Source organism: Micropterus salmoides, unplaced genomic scaffold (assembly GCF_014851395.1).
Source record: "Micropterus salmoides isolate LMB-PRFRI ecotype aquatic unplaced genomic scaffold, ASM1485139v1 Ms_hic_scaffold_11, whole genome shotgun sequence".
Classification (NCBI taxonomy): domain Eukaryota; kingdom Metazoa; phylum Chordata; class Actinopteri; order Centrarchiformes; family Centrarchidae; genus Micropterus; species Micropterus salmoides.
Genome location: NW_024040152.1, coordinates 28,364,141 through 28,384,048, shown reverse-complemented (window position 1 = coordinate 28,384,048; position 19,908 = coordinate 28,364,141). Strand labels below are relative to the sequence as shown.

At 40.1% G+C, this 19,908-nt stretch overlaps 1 long non-coding RNA gene across 1 annotated transcript; it reads right to left on the bottom strand.

The window, feature by feature from the left end:
- Nucleotides 1-647: 647 nt before the first annotated feature.
- LOC119896875 lies at nt 648-17,584 on the bottom strand. Its single transcript, XR_005443305.1, has 2 exons — nt 17,435-17,584; nt 648-1,051 (listed from the first exon to the last, which is right to left on the bottom strand). It is a non-coding gene; the product is annotated as an uncharacterized LOC119896875 (long non-coding RNA).
- Between the last annotated feature and the right edge of the window lie 2,324 nt (nt 17,585-19,908).

Below are 19,908 nucleotides of genomic sequence, written 5' to 3'. Positions count from 1 at the left end.
CAGTAATTATCAGGTTTTCCATCATCATATCTGTGCTAGCTGAATCCCTACCAGACCATACACACCTGCCGCAGCACAGGTCAGTACAGGACTCCTGCAGTGCAACAATTCCTGAACTCAAATGACAGATGCTTCCATACCCTTAACCAGTGTGGAAATAGATGACCACTGGGTGGTTCTTGGTACTGGCAGAAATTCCACAACTCAACATTGTACAAGATTATAAATTTTGGGAGTATGATTATAAGTGAATCAAAAATGTGGATAACCCCAAGAAATGCGAGACAAGTTTATTCACTTTCTTGCCAAGAGTTAAATGAGAATAACGATAAGTATGGAGCTGGACCTAGGAGATGATTATTTTAGCTAAGATAAAAATTTTCACATTTCTGGTTGTGTAAGTAACAGACCAGATACAATCTTTTAATTAGAAAGCTTTATAGACAGCTAGCATCTGTTCCATTAATGTTTGCTTCTGTAACTCACTGTAATCTCTCATTTAGCTTTCAACTGTCTTTCTGAATAAATGATGCGTGTTCCTAATCTAATCTAATCTAACCTAAACACCTCCTGGCTCCAGTTCGATACTTAGACATGAGAGTGGTTTCCATCTTCTCATCTAACTCAAATAAGCATATTTCCCACAATGTCAAATGATTCCTTTAATGTCTGTTAATTGGCAGTTTTTCTTAAATCCCATAAATTACACATTTTCAACACTGTCATTGTAAGGATGATGAAAGTTTCATCGCCAAGCAACCAGTGTGTCATTTATATACCTCCATTTTTTTAAGCATTTATAGCTATTTACAGATGATCCACTCTTAACAGTTTCTCCTTAGTGCTGCAAGTGGTTTCCTTTGCTTCAGAACAAGCTTTCTCCCCTGTGCTTCATGAGGTCATTGTATCTGAGTTACAGTCTCGCTCTGGGTCATGGGCCGGTCCTATTCACGCTGAGGCCTTCATGTGACTGTTGCTGTTGTTCAGGGATCCAGCCGTGCTGGTCCTCAACTGCTCAAATGTTGACAACTCCAGACAGAAATCTGGGAAACTAAACATGGGGAGTGGGAGGAAGAGAAAACGATTACAGAGGGCTCTACATGGAGAGAAAAAAGAGAGAGCAGTAAGAATGAGAGCCAGCGTCTAAATCTTGTCCGGTGGTGGTTGCCATGCCAAGAGCTAAACAAGCGTTTTATCAGTTTCTGGGGTAAAGATTTATTATTGTTGTGAGTTTCGGCCTCAGAAAATGAATGCATGATCCAGCCTAGGAAGAGCGTTATAGTGTTTGGAGCATCTGCTGGCTAACAGGACTATTGATTCAAGTAGACTGAATAAAAGCTATGACTGAAAATGAGTTCAATGTAAACACTGATGTTAACAGCATCTGTGTGTACTTCCAAAGCTTGAGAACTTTTAAAGACCAAGTATGTGTTTAGCTAAGCTGAACAAAAAAATTATGACAAAAGACAATATTTGGCCTTTTGAGGTACTGGACTGTTATTTTTCCTTGGAAAATACTTTTTTACTGAATATTTTCTTGCAGCAAGTCTTAAGTTCACCGACTCAGCTTATATGTATTTTGAAATGGTGCTGCTGGACACCAGTCTTTCTGGGCTAACCACTATGGAGTGAGAACGGGCGTCGACTGACTGCCTCCTAGTGCAGTGATAATACCTGCAATAACCACAGAGACATAAAACTGACAGAGGAAGGGCGCTACACTGTATTCAACTCTCCTGACACGTGTAACCGCGCATACAGTTCTCACCTCTTTTATGATGTGGTGCTATAATTGTAGACAATTAACCCACCACAGAGCCTTTGTCTAAGGCTTCCTGGCTGCGGACGATCCTCAGCTGAAACAATAAAGGGATCAATGCCTCGCTTTTCTTCTCCTCTTCATGCCAATATTTGTACTGACCTGTTTTACTTTACCCTTCGCTCCATCCTCCTCCCTCTGCTGTATGACTCCTTCGCGTGCAGGGTTTCCAGACGTGAGGAATCTAATTCTGCTTCTTATTAGGCATGACCGCAACGACCCTTCGCTGTGAATGAGCCAGCATGTCCCTTCCCACAACAGGAAACACCATCACCTACAATTAGCCAACCAATACAGAATCTCTGGCTCTGAGTCCGATCACAAACGTTCAGCCTCACAGATCAAACTCTGTTAAACATGGCAGTGGCTTCGCGGATGGGCCCATGGAGACGTAACAAAAAACACAAGGATTGCCTAATGTTATGGAGAGTCTAGGTTTATAAGTTTATAACAATATGTACCCCATTGGCAAGACGGATCTGACGGCGAGACCTGGTCAACGGGAAACTTCCAAACCAAGGAACATTTTTGCTCACAATCAGCCAGTCAAGACAGCTTCTTGGTTCCCTGTCAGGTACTTTCAGTCTGTAAGATTGTGTAATGCGAAATCCTGGCTCCAAAAACAGAAGCTTTGAAATAGAACTGAAAATATCAGAGTACTGTAGGGAGTTGAGGTTTCATGGGAAAGCCAACCACTTCTGTGTCTTAAATGTGAGACAAATTTGTGACATCATGAAAGCATTCAGAATTCAATACTCGTCATCCATCTTCTTTGTTTCCTCACCGTCTCCGTGATTACTTTTTGCAATGTACTTTTTTGTTGTATCCACTTTTCTCAAATTGCATCATCCACTCAGTCAGTGATATTTCCCAGAATATATTAAACTGCCCCTAGAGAAGTGGTACTATGTAATCTATGAGCACTTGCTGTTAGGCTGAGTGTATTGTGCTGTTGAGGATACTTTCCATAGCAAAACTATGTTCTGTCCTATTCATGCCGGTTGTCAACCACACAGCATGACTCTGCAGTTCCACTCAGCTTGTCTGAGCTTTTTAGCATCTTTCAGCTAATTGTTTTGGTTTCAAGGCCCACAACATTACTGTTTTGGTTCAGTCTCTCATCAAGCCCAATTCCAGCAGCAGGCAGCTGTTTCTTGACTATACTTAACTATACGTTACCTGGCACTCTGAAAAAATTCGCATCAAGCTTTTGAACATAGTGGAGGAGTTAGAGGAGACCAAAACACAGCTAAAAAGAGAGTAAATATTACTTGGACTTAATTCGTCAGGTGGCCAGAAAAGTGCATCCAAATTAATCCTAATGTTGCTGGATGGTCATGGATATATTAAGGAGAAGTGGATACCACGTTCAAAGATGGAACCCTATTCATTCCTTTCAAAATTGCTGAGTAGTCACGTGGGACGCCAACAAGGTGGTCGCATAGTTGGTGATCTCCCATAAACCCACCAGGTTACCTGAAATTCCACAGTTAAATGTGGGCAGTCGCGGTAGGAGTCCTGCTAAAGTGAATGTCTTACAGTTTTAGAGTGTTGTGATCTTCTTCTTCTACTTCTACTGGCGTAGCTAACAAGCTAGCAAACACTGCGGTGGCTAGCAAAGGAGAGAATAACGAAGGAAGTGTATTGTCGGAAATGCAACAGTCTTTGGAGAAAGCCATGGAGGAGATGGGAAGAGTGGGACAGCTCTTGACAGCCATGAAAGCGGATGTATCTGAAGTTAAGGAGGCCAATGTTGGGTTAAGAACTGATGTGGATAATGTCTTGCTCCAGCTAGATGAAGCCGAAAGCGGAATCTCTCAGATAGAGGTCAAAAACAGATAAAACAGCGATGAAGTGTGAAGAACTACATCAGGCTGCTGAAGACGCTACCAACAGAGACAGACACCAAAACCTGCAAGTTATTGGTCTCAAAGAAAGGATGGAAAATGGTAAATTATCAGACTGTGTGAAAACCATAATCTCCAACGCTCTGGACGTTGAATTGGATGGGTCACAGTTGCAACGTGTGCACCAAGCACAATACCTGAAGAAGGCCGCCCGCCAGAGACCGATTAATATTCGCTTCCTGGAACTAGAGAGAGTGCTGGCGGCCGTAAAGGAGAAATATAAAAACAAAGAAGTTGTAAAAAAAAAAAAAATGTCGTGTGTGGTAAACGAATGAAGTTTACAGATGACAGAGAGGTGATGGACAGAACCTTTCTTTATTCGTTATTTTTTTATGTTTGATTTTCTTACCTCTTACTGTCCCCATGTATGGGTGTGAAATATCATCTCAGTGTGAGGAATACTACCTCCTTTTCACCTTTTTTTGAGCCATGACTAATTGTGTGAGAAAAGCATTACAATCTGGAATCTAAATGGGGTACAACACCCCATAAAGAGAAAGAAATGTTTATCCATCCATCCATACATCGTCAACCACTTATCCTGAGTACAGGGTCGCGGGGGGCTGGAGTCAATCCCAACTTACATCGGCCAAAAGGCGGGGGACACCCTGGACAGGTTGCCAGTCCATCGCAGAGAAATGTTTATCATACCTCAAATCTCAACTAGTTCAAATAGCATTTATACAAGAAACCCATATGACTGAATTGGAAGAGGGATTGGGTTGGTCATGTACATCACAGCTCATATTCTAGCAAGAAACACGGAGTAGCCATTTTGGTACACACGAATCAGAATTTCCTCTTTTTAAAAGAGCAAAGGGACGAATACAGAAGAGTGATATTCTTGGAAGCTAAAATTAATGTTGTAAAAGTTAATTTGTGTAATATTAATAATAATACAACCCTGTTTTTTTAACAAAGTGAACAAACTAGTGGGGAATATACTGTAGTCGATGGGCAATCAACCATAGGCGAGGATTTTAATCAAGTTTTAGATGGGGTATTAGATAAGACCACTTTTTCTAATAGGATACCAAAAGACGGAGAGGCCACTGAGATGTTGTTGAAGGATATAGGTCTGACTGATATATGGAGGCTTGTCAACCTGAAGGAGAGAGAATATACATTTTATTCTCATAAACATAAATCTCACTCCAGGTTGGATTATTTTTTGATCAGCAAGAAGCTGGGGCATAATGTTTGTGACTGCTCAATAGGACCTATAGCACTGACCGATCACGCAGCGGTTCACATGAGATTGGTAATGAGGCCAGAGAGATGTAGGTGGAGGCTTCTTTGTTTCACGACCCGGTAGTCTGTAGTCAAATAGAAGAGGACATTGACAAGCTGGGAAGCTTCTAAGGCTTGTATTAGGGGGAAAAAAATAGCGCACTCAAGTAGAAAAAATGGGAACAAATGCAACAATTAAATTGGTTAGAATCTCAACTTAAGGAACTGGAGAATACACTGACTATGAAACACACTGACCTACTATTGAAGTAGGTTAGTACCTTGATATTTAAAATAAATGAAACATACAATAAGAAGGCAGAATATGACATATTTAGGCTTAAAAGTAATTATTATGAAAGTGGGGAGAAATGTGGGAAAATTTTAGCTAGACAACTGCGTCAAAAAGAGGCTAGTTATGTCGTACCAGCCATTAAGAACGAAAAAGGGGACCTAGTGACAAACACAAGTGATATTAACAAAGCGAGTTTGTACAACCAGCTATATAGATTGGAGGTTAACCCGGGAGGAGTGATTTTGGTACATTTTTCTCAAAGATCACACTGCCTGAAATGTTAGTAGATCAGAAGGAGCATTTGGATCGTCCCATAGGAGAAGAGGAGGTCAAGAATGTGATTTCATCAATGAGGGCTGGGAGATCACCTGGGTTAGATGGTTTTCCGTCAGAGTATTACAAGCAGTATATTGATAAGCTGGCTCCCATTTTATCAGAGAGCCATGGAGAATCATTTCTACTGGGGAAACTGCCGGATACATTTAATGAAGCTCTGATCTCTTTAATTGTTAAAAAAGGGTAAAGACCCTACTGATCCAGGAAGTTTTAGACCAGTCAGTCTGATCAATGTGGACTGCAAAATACTGACAAAAGTTCTGGCCACTAGACTAGAAAATATTCTGCCATATTTAGTATATCCTGATCAAGTAGGCTTCATATAAGGGAGGTCATCTACGGACAATGTTAGACGTTTGCTACATTTAATGCAACTCAATCACAACAAGAGCACCCCGATATCTGCCATTTCTTTGGATGCCCAAAAAGCATTCGATAGGGTGGAAAGGGGATTCTTGTGATATAATCCACGAATATTTGGATGTGTGGACAGTTTTATCAAATGGGTGAATGTCATTTACTCAGACCCAAAGGTGGCAGTAACAACAAATGGAATGACAAAACCCTTCTTTAATTTAACATGTGGGGCCAAACAAGGAGATCCTCTCAGCCCTGTGCTTTTTACGTTATTTTTGAACCTCTTGCTGTGGCAATAAGGACGGAGAACAGTATTAAAGGTGTTTTACGTGGGGAAGAGGAACACAAAATGTTTCTCTATGCAGATGATATACTATTGATTATTGAGAACCCTCTGCAGTCAATTGCTAATATTCTATCTGCAATAGAGTCCTTTTCAAAACTATTGGGCTACAAAACAAATTAGCAGAAATCTGAAGGCATGCCAATATCGAAAGGATGCAATCAATCAACAATCACCTTGTTTCACTTTAGGTGGATCGAGACCGGAATGAAATATTTAGGTATTAGGTTGTGTCCAGATCTGGAAAATATAATTGCCATTAATATGTCCCCTAGAAGCTGATAAATCTTATCTCATTATGAGGGGAAATTAATATTATTAAGATGGTTGTCGCCCCACAATTTAATTACATCTCTATGATGATACCAGTAACCATTTCAGAAGGAATCTTCAAACAATATAAGAATTTAATTAAAGACTTTTAATGGAAAGGAAAAAAGGTTGTGCTCTGTAAGTTAAAAACAGGTTACAGCTTTATTGTTGACCATGTAACTTTACAGTTTTATTTAGTTATAACTTACACTGGGTTTGAGAGTCAACAGGGTTTGTTGACTTACAGTAGTATATACGCTGTCATTAATTGTAGACGCATTGTACATTAGGCTGCATGCTTGTGCTCTGTAAGTTAAAAACAGGTTACAGGTTTATTGCTGACTATGCAACGTCACAGTTTTATTTAGTTAACGTTACACTGGGTTTTAGAGTCTGGGGATTGTGTTGACTTACAGTATTTAATAAGCTGTCAATAATTGCATTGCACATTACATGGTTGTGCTGAAATGAAAAACAGGTTACAGTTACAGTATTCCTTATGGCCATGCAGTTTTATTAGCAACCTGGATTGAACGCAGCAGGTGATACAGCATTCGTAATAACCACGAGAGACTTGAGACTTGACTTGGACTCTTGCTCAGAGACTTGAGACTTGACTTGGACTCTGGCTCAAAGACTTGTGAGCATCTCTGGTATCGAGAACATTTATTTAGGTCATTAAGGACCTTAAAGTACAATTTAGTTTAACTGACAGAGGGGACTTTCGGAGGTATTTGCAATTTAGAAGTAGTATGGGATCTGTTTTCGGACTGAGAAGGGAAGAGGAGAAGACAAATAGGGTTCAGGAGTTCCTAGATTCTCCACATGTTCCACATTCTGCCTCAGTATTTTATAGGAATATGTCAAGCATGCTACCAGAACTGTGTGGAGGCTTGAGACTAATATGGCAAAAAGATATTGGTAAGGATATTGATGAAGACTCATGTGAGGATAATATCTCAGATGTGGGAAAGGCTACAGGGGATGTTAGAAACAAACTCATCCATTATAAAATAATACATAGGTATTACTTCACACCTAATGGTTTTTTTGGAATGCGCTTAACCCAGGACAATAAATGCTGGAAGTGTGATAAAGAAATGGGTACATTTCGTCACGTTCTATGGGACTGTCCTATGGTAGTGCCTCTTTGGAAGGCAGTACTGAAAAAGTTTGAAGGGTGGCTCATACAACCCCTGCCAGAATCTCCACAACTGTGTCTGTTAGGAGATAAATCTCTCACGCCACCAGGTAGTACTAAAGCCGAGGCCAGGCTGATGATGACAGGTTTCATAGCTGCTGCCAGACTTATTTTGCGTAACTGGAAGAGCCCACATAGACCAGACAGCCAAACAGCCAAGCGTGGGGAACTAGTGGATAGAAGAAATGTGTGTGTATATATATATATATATAATATATATATATATATATAGTGTATATGTATGTGTGTGTGTGTATGTATGTGTACATGCGTGTGTATATACATAGGTATGTTTGTGTGTCTGTATGTAATCATGTGTATGTATTGGGTATAGGGGTGCTGTGCTGGTTCCTTTACTGCTGCCTTTAAAGTTGTTTTTCTGTATGTTTTGTTTTTGTTTTGTTTTCAAATGTGAGATCTTGTATATCAAATCTACATCATTTATACCTGTATGCAGAGTTATTTTATTAAAATGAATAAAAAACTCTTAATGACAAAAAAAAAGTTGCTCAATGGCCGCTTACGCCAAAAAAGCCTCAGGAAGTTTTCTCATGCATCTGCATTTCTGGATAGAGCATGTGCACTACAGTGCTTCTCCAGCCAATCCATTTAAGAGAGTGCGACACTTCCGTTGGCTGAACCAGACCTCCTGCTTACTCCCACACACATAAATGGGATAAAATAATTAAATCATATAGCTCTTCTAGACTTTCAAGATGTTATTTGACCAAATTGTGAATGGCATGTAAAGAACTTAACAAGTTTTACAGTTTACTGATCCTGCATGTCACAATACCCTGTGGCCACTACCTCAAGATAGCTTCACAGCCCAGTGCATTTCTTGGGGGCTTGGGTGACTGTTTTAATAAAAACAATAAAGTAATAACATGGCCATGTGTTTCTATTTGATAATAATGTTGTTATAAATCTTATTGAACCATTAATAAATAATCAGGTTAAAGACTTAATAAGTGATTGAACAGTCCACTGGAGGGGTTTTCCTGCAAAAGCAGTGTAATACTGAAAAAGAGTAAATACTGGCAATGGGAACTGTTCCCAGCCTAGCAACCCAAAACATGGACTTACTAATGGATTAAAACTTTCAGTAAATTATTAGTTAAATATTAATAAAGGGTAAAGTAGGGGTCATCAGGTTAAGAGGGTTGGTTCAGTTCAGTTTAGAGAATCACTATGATTGCATGCATCCACACTCACACTTATTACATGCTTGTCCATATACACATGAATGCACCTAGACACACATATTAACCCACACAGACTCATTTACAGTTCATATACCATACACTCTTGTTCAAGAAGATACCTTCCCGTCTTTGCTGTGGTACAAATATTTGACATTAAGATAGGTCAGCTAAATCAAACATATCATCATTTCCCCACTGTATCTGTTTTCAAAAAGCTTGCATACTGCATGGAGATGTCCTTGATGTGTGCAGATAGTTTCTAGAAATGGAGTAACTAGAGAAATATGGGAAGGTGACACAAGAGATGGCGAGTAAAAGCATAAATGTACACAATTGCATCACGGAAGTGTTTGGATTCTGTAAACATTACAACTTAGGGAAAAGCTCTTGCACAGATTTTGATGTTGGAGCTGCATTCTTAGTTTTTTATGTCTTCTTCCTCAGATCACATGACTTCCTGCACACAGTATAACAGTTATTTGGATGGGGACCATGCAAAACATAGGGTGCATGTGGTGGCTACACAAGCTGAAAGCTTGTGTGAATTTTAATTATTTTCGTGATAACAGGACATCTCCCAGTAGCACTGGTAAAACTAAACACATGCTACAGGATGAATAATCTCACTTCTTCCATGGTGTAATCACACTTAACCTTTGCTTCCAGACAAGATAGAATGGGTGAGGAAAGAAGAACACTGACACACAAACCCAGCGGCCTGTGGACACCAGGAAAACACAGTAACACGAATGCTAACTTACTCAAGTCCCTCCCTAAGATTAGGGAGAACAATTGGGACAGATACAAATGCAAGTCCAAGTGACTGCTGCCAGACAGCAAGATGGAGGAGGAAGGTTATTCTGGCCAAAGGTGTTTGACTAGTGGAGCTCGATTGGGACACTAAAGGAAAAGCTTTAATACACTTTGGATACATCATGAAACATAACGTTTTCCAAGACATAACTTCAGACACAAAGCTTGCTTATTTCCAGCAAGTAAAATATAAATCTTTGTGAAAGCAGCACCTGATTTTATATTATTTAGAATGAGTCAGTAGCAGCTTGCATGGACCTGCTTTAGATACTGTGCCTCAAATGTGTTTTCAAGGTCAGGGAATAGGCTTCTCCATGGGCTGTAGCTGCCCTGAAGGAGAGATAAGGATAGTGTTGTCAATTGTTAAAAGAAAGGAGCACTCGGTGTTAAAGAGGGCATACTTACACTTGAGCTTAAACCCTGAGGTGCTGAAGTGCAGCTGTCAGTCTGTATTATAAAAACAGGAGAGCAGGAAGAAAAATGGGGGAATGAGATTCTTTTACATCACACTGTAAATACACAGGGTTAGCTATGTGACATGTAGAGACAAGGCAGAGTCAAACTGAGTGAAAAAAATAACTAGTTCATGAACAGAATAGCCAGATTGATTTTTCAGAGGTCACTTTGCACAAAAAGTCTCATTTTCATTTCCCCGTTGGCTTGGTTGATCTCTTTGTACTGTCCCCTGTGAGCCATTTGCATTGTTGTCATGAAAGGTCACTACTCTACTGTCACATGCTGTTGCATAAAAGTTCCCTCTGTTAATTTGCCCAGCACACAATAACAAATTCAAACCAGATTGAAATTGGTTACGTTTTCCTCTTTTTACTGAGGGATACCAGTCTTCCACTGTTTCATTTCTCACATAATAAAACAAGACACAGCGCCATGTTTGCCAAAAATGAAGACTGTGGTAGATTATAACATTTTGTTTTTTTTCATTATAAAGATACTTGCTTTTGTGTTTGAATACTATATATTCTGCCCCCTTAAAGGGAGAGTAAGTAATTCTGCAGAAGGAGTGTTGATATTGATATATAACAAGCAGGAGACTCTAGGTCTGAAAATTTAAGCCATGCTGAAGTAACTTAAACCTGCATTCTTTCTAACGGCCAGCAGGAGGCGACCCCTCTGGTAGAAAAATAATAGTAAAATGACCCTACTTCTCAGCTGGTTTATTACCTCAGTAAACACTTTCCTAATGAGTTTATGATCTCAATCGTTAGTTTCAAGTCTTCTTCAATACAACATGAAATTCATTTAGTAAATTATTGTCCCATTTAGGGGAAAATAGACCATAAAGCAGGGGTTGCTTTAGGGTGGGACTAACTTGTGATTGACAAGTTGCTACAATGGCAACCTATCAATCAGGATATGTGACTTCCACTGCACTGTGTAAATTTAACCAGCGCTTTTGAAAAAGCTTATTAAGAGTCGGCTGTTTATTTTTTACAATAAAAGCCTGTTTTTAGCTAGGAAAAATTGTTATCCCGGTTAAAAAAAAACAGTTAACGTGAATTACAGACGCACCTAGCTAACCAAGCTAGCTAGCTCCACCGTCTCATCCAAATATCATGACATCCAGTGCCTGGTTGCAAAAAATGTTTGTGCCGGTGATTGGCTGAAACAATGTTGTGGGTAGGGTCCACACCCTTTTCTTTGTTTTGCATTTACAGAGCAAAAAGTGTAGTGGTTTATCACTTACTATCCCTTTAAAAAGTCAAAGCGTGAGAAAAGAAACAAAACTACTAGGTTTAGGTAAAGGTCATGACTTGGGTTTAAATAAGTATGTTAGTGAAATGAACACTGGTGTCCTGGGTGAGAGTCCCGCATCTGACCCATCCAATGAGTCTATTCGAGTGAAGTGTTTCATTAAAAGATAATTTAAAATGTGTGAGAGGACCTGAAGCCATCTGGTCCAGCTGCGGGTTCTTCTCCCACACTAGGTTTATGAAAATATCATGATTTGGGTTAAAATAAGTATGTTTTTTACACACATAAGTTAAAATAAGTCAACATTGCCTTTTGGTTTCATACAGAACATGAACAGCAGTTTCCTGGGTAAAAGTCCTGTGTTTGACCTCATCCATTCACCCGAGCTTACTCTTATGCAGAACTTCTCACTCACCTCACCAGACCTCTCCTTTGTAATTACAAAGACCACTAGTGGTCGGCGCCTAACAATAAACGTAAATATATATGTCATAATAAGCTGCTTGCACAGACAACCTATATGGTTATATCTGGGGGGAGGATGTTCTGGAAATCTATCTAATATCCATCTATCTAACTATTAAATGGATTACGAAGTAATTTTGTGGTTCCCTACTGACCCACCTGATTTTTTCTGTCGCCACCAAGTTGAACATCTGGGTTGTGTGTGAAATATATCGACAAATATTATACATTAAACTAGATATAGACATTCACGTTCCCCAGAGAATTGGGGGAATCAGTTATAATAATTAATTGTGCATGTGAGCAGCTAGAATCGTGGTGGACTGTCTTGTACTGTTTGTTCCATATTTATATTATATAATATAAAACAAAAATGCATGACTACATCTCTCAAATGAATGCAGTAGTCAACAGCAGCATAATGTACATGACAGTGTGCATTATTGTTAAGGTGTAGAATAAAATCTTAGCAGGGATTTATCATGTTTTTTTCTAACCATGCTTTCCCAGAAGCTGAGTGATGAGGTGATGGCAAGAGTGTGGACCCATTAGCGGCTCTGCAGATTGGCTCTCTGGGCTCTGAGGACCCGGCATTAACAGTCCAGCTGAGGACTGCTGACTGCTGCACTGACGGACAGTGCTGTAGCCAGTCCAGAGTTTAGACTAAATAGCCAAACCCTTAGCAACAAATCTGGGAGTCAGTCCTTGCTATATAAATCTTGGTAATTTAAGACCAATTGCACAATAGATGTGTATAATTTATTCCAGTTGTTCCACTGTCTGCTTTTTTTATAAGCATGAATGCTGAAATCCTTGGTTAAATGATGCACTAAATTTGATTTAGTATTTGATTTGGTTTGAATCAATTCTTAGGAGGTCTAGTTAGGATCAAAAACTCATTTGTATATTGCACAGTAAGTAAGCAAATTCATCATAAAAACAGGAACCCGGTCCCCCTTCTGCATAGAATCAGAGAAACTGTTGCATTTTATGTAGTCCTATAGATAAAAAAACGCCACCTGTGAAAGCTATATTATTCAAAAATACCATAGCTTTAAGCTCTATGTTAGCTTGCTACCTGTAAAATTTGCCTGACTAACATAATGCTTTATTCAGTATAAATTATGTTACTGTAACATATACAAAAATGTCCTGGTGTAGACCATGCTGTCCTCATAAGTGGCTACACAGAGTTGTTCCTCAGCCATTACAGGAACATGGAAACCCCTCTGGGCACGTCGCCAGTCAACAGGAAGAGAGAGTTTCTCAGGATTCCTCATACTCTCCAAACTCTCTGTCTGTGTGTGTTTAGTCTAGGTGATGTGTGGAGCATGAAGTTTAGCAGTTACCCACTGTGTCTGATTTGCGACAATTTATCCACTCTGAGGGTGTGATTCATCAGCCCCTGTGGACTGAGAGACTGATTGATGGTAAACACGAAAAGACATATCAAGAAGAGGGTGAGGTAGGTGGGTGATCTATTAATAATATGCATTGCATCTGTAAAGTGTATTACTAGAGACATTCAGTAAGTATTTAATATGTATTGAACATCACACATTGATCCAAGGGGTGAAGTTTTTCAAGATATTCAGTGTCAAATGCCCCACTGTTACACGGTTGCAGCTTGTAGAGTCCCAAAACTGAACAAACAACCATAAAAAGATAATAAGACAACAAAAAGCCAAGACCTAAGCTAGGCACGAATTACAGTGTTTCTCATATGACGCTTTTACCAGCTATGCATTCACTGCATGCAGGCAGAAATGTGTATAAAATTAGAAAGGCCAGAGAGTTCAGTGTCCCCAGAATTTCAGCTCTATATGAACTCAGTAAAAAACTTATATGACCACGGCTAACCACAAACGTCCATTTAAGACTCCCGAGTCTCCAGGAACTGTAAGTATGTATAGGAATGTATGGTAGTATGGGAACGTCCTCACTCTGTAGTTATATTGTGTTGTTACTTAAAGGGCACTTTCTTTATAGTAAAGAAGAGGAAACAGTGATATTGTGTATAAGAGAGAAAGTGAAGATGTGAATTTTGAACATTAAAGGATAGATTCACAGATTTTCATGTCTGCATTAGTTATGTACCGATTTTCACACTGAAGCAGATTGCTAGCTGTAATCATTCCTCCTGTTCATGCTGTACATTAAGAAATACTTTTGTTGGGCACCCTGGTACCTCCCCTGGTAGCTCACTTGGTAGCTCACCTAGTAATGTGCATGTCATTAAGACTGAGTACTTACCACAGAGGCCCGGGTTTGATTCTAAACTGGTGTCCTTTGCTGCATGTCAACCCCTCTCTCTCCTGTTGAAATTCCTTCCTAATGTGCTTTCAGTGTAAGTGATGGGTGATAAAATGCACTGTATCACAGTTGTTGAAGTTGAACATGAGGCTTTAGCAGTCTTAGTAAGTCAAATTCCAGTAAAAATCATTTTAGGATAAAATTCTTGCTTTGTTTACCTGGACAGTCTATCCCTGCTGAGCTAAAGGAGCTATGACAAATGACGAAAGATGGACTTTTATCAAAAAGAATAATATAAAAGACTAATGTTTTCAAAATGAAACATTAAAAGGCAGTCTTCTCAACTAACTCATGAAGCTAACATTAGCTTAGTGGCTGACGTACTGCTGACGTACTGCGGTAAGCGTGTCGACTCATTTCCGTTTCCGGTGCTTGTGTGTTGGTACCGTGTCGTGCTGCTCTCGCTAAATAACAGTTACATTTGTTAGATTACAGCAGCCAACTGTCCGCTAAACACTTATTCTTACAGTAATTTTGCCTAAGCACTAACAGTTCAGTTTATTTGAGGATTTTCAGTCAGGATTTAGAGCTCATCATAGCACAGAGCATCAGACAAAGGACTGTCTCTGTACTGGTTTTATTAGATCTTAGTGCTGCATTTGATACCATTGACCATCAGATCCTATTGCAGAGACTGGAACATTTCATTGGCATAAAAGGAACCGCTCTAAGCTGGTTTAAGTCCTATTTATCAGATCGATTTCAGTTTGTACATGTTAACGATGAGTCCTCCATGCATGCCAAAGTTAGTCATGGAGTTTCACAAGGATCTGTCCTCGGAACCAATCCTCTTCACTTTATATATGCTTCCTCTAGGCAATATTATCAGGAAATATTCCATAAACTCATTGTTATGCAGATGATACTAAGTTATATCTATCGATCAAACCAGATGAAACTCATCAGTTAGCTAAACTTCAAATGTGCCTTCAGGATGTTAAAACCTGGATGACCTGTAATTTTCTCATGTTAAACTCAGATAAAACTGAAGTTATTGTTCTGGGGCCTAAGCACCTCCGTGACGCATTATCTAAAGATATAGTTTCCCTTCATGGCATCGCTCTGGCCTCCAGCACCACTGTGAGGAATCTTGGAGTTATCTTTGATCAGGACATGTCGTTTAAGTCTCACATTAAGCAAATTTCAAGGACCGCCTTTTTTCATCTACGTAATATTGCGAAAATCAGGAACATACTGTCTAAAAATGATGCAGAAAAACTAGTCCATGCATTTGTTACTTCTGGGCTGGATTACTGCAATTCCTTATTATCAGGCTGCTCGAAAAAGTCCATTAAGACTCTTCAGCTGATCCAGAATGCTGCAGCACGTGTTCTGACAGGAACCAGGAAAAGAGATCACATTTCTCCTGTTTTAGCTTCTCTGCATTGGCTTCCAGTAAAATCCAGAATAGAATTTAAAATCATTCTTCTTACCTACAAAGCTCTTAATGGTCATGCACCATCTTATCTTAAAGAGCTCATAGTTCCTTATTACCCCACCAGAGCACTGCGCTCCCAGAATGCAGGGTTACTTGTGGTTCCTAGAGTCTGCAAAAGTAGACTAGGAGCCAGAGCGTTCAGCTATCAAGCTCCTCTCCTGTGGAACCAGGTTCCAGTTTGGGTTCAGGAGGCAGACATCATCTCCACATTTAAGAGTAGGCTTAAGACTTTCCTCTTTGATAAAGCTTATAGTTAGGGCTGGCTCAGGTGAGTCCTTAACCATCCCTTAGTTATGCTGCTATAGGTCTAGACTGCTGGGGGATTTCCTATGATGCACTGAGCTCCTCTCTCCTCTACTTTCTCTCCCTCTGTATGCAACCTCATCCCATTATTGCATGTTACTAACACAACTTCTCCCCTTTCCGGTAGTCTTGTGCTTTCTCGTCCCTCTCCTCTCTCCTCCTATCACTTCCTGCAGGTGTTTCTGGCTCTGGAGCTGTGGAGTCTGGATCTGTGGCTGCGGGTCACCTGCTGCCCCCGTGTTCCTGCTCGACACCCTCTGCTACAACTATTGTTATTATTGTTATTATCATCATTAACATTACGATTGTTATCATTAACACTACTATAAATATCTGTACCATTTTTCATTTAGTCTATAGCAACATCACCTTTACTGTCTGTACTTCTGTGTGTATATTGTGTAGGCTGCCTCTCTCCCCTCTCTCTCCTTCTGGGAACTGTTGGGCTTCTGTAAATAGCATCATACGGTCTAGACCTGCTCTTTTATGAAAAGCGCTGTGAGATAACTGTTGTTGTGATTTGGCGCTATATAAATAAAATTGAATTGAATTGAATTGAATTAATTAGCTAACTAGCTACTGCCGACGGCTGTCATTTCATACCTCTGTCGGAAACCCATTGCTTTGAGAATTACTAAGAATTTCCAGGGTTACATCAGCCACCTTTACCAATTTTAACTGGTAGCAGAGAGGTAGAAAGAGACCATAGGGTTACAGCCAGAATTACATGTTCTGTTCAAAAACCATGACAACACATGGCAAACACAGGAAACCCATACAGACAGAGAGGAACAGTAGCCACAGGTGGACCCTCAGTCTATCTCTCTTGTGAAAGTCTTTCAAAAGTGAGTATCACGTTACACCAACTTGACAACTTAGTATTTGCTGCAGGGATATTGTAATGCATGGTAAAGTGCTTCTGTTCTTTTGTTTACCCTCCATAGATCAACAGGATAAAAGAGCGATCACCTTCAGTAACTTGACAGTTGATGAATTTGCAATCTCTCCAGTCACCTGAAGGAGCTACATGGTAACACAACAGCATAACTTAATTAACAAATATCAACAAAATAAAGGTGTTCTCTGCCACCCAGCTAGTCATCGATAATGTAACACAACAGAGAGTTTCAGCAAAAAAAGTACTACTTCACTCTCCTAATAATTAGCACATAAACAAAGCTATGGTGGTAATTGAATGTTTATGACTATGTGTCTAGCACTCCTTAAAAATGTGAAATATGAAAATGTGTGTGTATGTGTGTGTGTGTGTGTGTGTGTGTGTGTGTGTGTGAAGGTAGCTTTGTGTCTTTCTATTTTTGTCCGCCCGTACTCAGGCGTCACTGTAACACCGTACAAGGCTGGTGGCAGTGTGTGTTTTACTCACTTGGCATGTCGGTGTGGCCCCTCACAAATGCAGCAGCATTTTCCAGACACATGGGCTGCATCACCATTGGCCAGGACAGACACTTTACAGAGCAGTAAACATATCCAGACCCAAGGTCAGCTGCTTGACGTCACCCTCTGCTTCGCTTCTCCACTGCTTGGAAACACACACACATACACACACTCATACATAGAAATCACATGGATCAAATCATATGTCTTCCATACACTATCTACTGTAAGGATGCTCTCTAATCATCTCTCCCTCCCTGTGTCACTCTCTATCTCTTGTTCTCTCTCAAACACACATAAACACATTATCTCCCCATCCTTATACAAATGATAAATGGCATTGTTTTGTCTGCTGTTATAGTTGATATGAGCGAGCAGGTTGCCATAGAAATCAATAGGCAGCTTTCACAGATTAACCAGAGTAACAGGCCAGGAATCGAAGCCATGTATTACTGTGAAACTGCAGCCAGTCAGAAAAAAAGGGAACTAATTCCAGTCATAGGAAATGGCTTTTGCTCTGAACTGGATTGAATGATATTAGTGGGATGCTTCATTAAGTTTAAGATTTATTGTAGGTTCCAGAATTAATTACAGCTTGAGTCCAGATGTTAATGCGTCACACTGAGATGACTATTGTGCCTTTAAATTGTCACACTCCAAGTTATAGCCATAAAATTTTCATTATATCAAACTCTGGTTTTGATACCACTTATGGCTGACATTTTATCCACTAGAGGCATTTAATATGCATTCTGCAACTGTCTCTGTGCATGGCACTTTTCACTGTTACTGGCTTAGTCTACCTTTCCCGTGTGGGATTCATATTGCTTGCACCAGTGTTAATTTTGTCAACGAAAATTGTGATGAAATTATTTCACTGACAACCTTTTATTCCATGACTTAATTGTAACAACAGCGTAATTTAAAAAATATTTTACAATACAAATTTGGGCTATATGTAAGTTTTTGATTTTAATAAATCAAATTGTAATTTCCTTATTGTCAATAGGCTCAAAACTCACTTAGAAATGAAGCACACGCCTATTTTCTCCGTTGCTTGCATCAGCCACTATTCTGCTTTGAATGTGAGGTCTCCGGGTCGGATTCAGCCCTGTGCGCGCTCACGAGCCTCTCTTGTACTACAGCGACACGGCAGCTAATGACATGCAGTCCACTAACACCATAAAACAACCAGTTCACAGCAAAACACAGGCTCCACATAAGGATACAAAACAACAATAAAGGTTCATGTGCTGAAGCCCATCAGACCAAACAGGTTCAGACGATGTCGAGTAAGAATAAAGTGAGCATTAGTAAAGCTGGAGAAACACAGAGAAAGTCACGTTAGCTCGCCGGCTAACACCGAGCAGTTGCTAATGTTATCCGGTGCAAAGTTATATTGCTTTCCACATTACTTCACCAACGCGACCCATGTTGAGCGATTTGTTTACTAACGTTAGCCTATAGTGGTGCAGCCAGGAGCAGCCAGCTAATGCTACATTAGCTCGGACCCGCCGCTTTGTAAAGTTCAATTTAGATTTATTGCCTTTTACCAATACTCAGGTACACAGCTTCTTCACCTCTCAGTCGCTGTAAATAACGTGACCCACATAATATACAACACTGCAACTTCACAGCGACAACAACCCAGAGGAAGAGCCATCCACTGACACAACAGTAAAGTTACTTACTGCGGTCCAACTGTTATAAAGTGTGATACAATCTCTTTATAATATTCAGCCCAGCTCACTACCTGTTTCGTTATCATCCAATACATTTAGCTGTGCTGACATTGCTGAGCCTCCGGTGAAAGATACACAGATAGTAAAGATAGTTACTGAAAGCAGCAGGCGAGCTAACGCTGTAGCACGTCGGCTAAATGCAGTAAATGTACCGTGATCATGTAACAAGAATGGCTTAGTTCAACCTGCAGCTGATAAAACTATTGCTGTAACGTTGCAGTAGGGGTTTACCTGAGTTTCCAGCATGTTGTATGAAGCAGTCTCCCTGCCTGTCTAAAGCCGCTGTCACTCTGCCTTATTTCCGGGAGGATGGTGCCGAAATGTGGCTCGCTGCGCTGAATGAAGTAACGTTACGGCGCCGGTGTTGATCTGTCTCTGAGACGGGAACACTGAAGTAACAGAGCCTGAACATGTCTGGAGAAAAGCCACAGCCTGCATGCTGGTGTTTCTGCGTTTATTGTGGTATTTCTGTATGAAAGTGGTTGTGTTTCAGTTCTGCTCGCCACGCCTGGTTGCAATCTTAAAACTGCACCGCTAGTGGCCGCTGAAAACTACATAATGCCCCTTTAAGTTCTTAATTATGCACTGATGAGAAAAAAAACAAAATTTCATGCCTTCTTAGACAATAGAGAACCTAGATTATGGCATGATAATTGTCTCTGGCTATGCAACGCAAATGAATTGTTCATTACAAATGAGTGGGACCACAAGCATTCACATT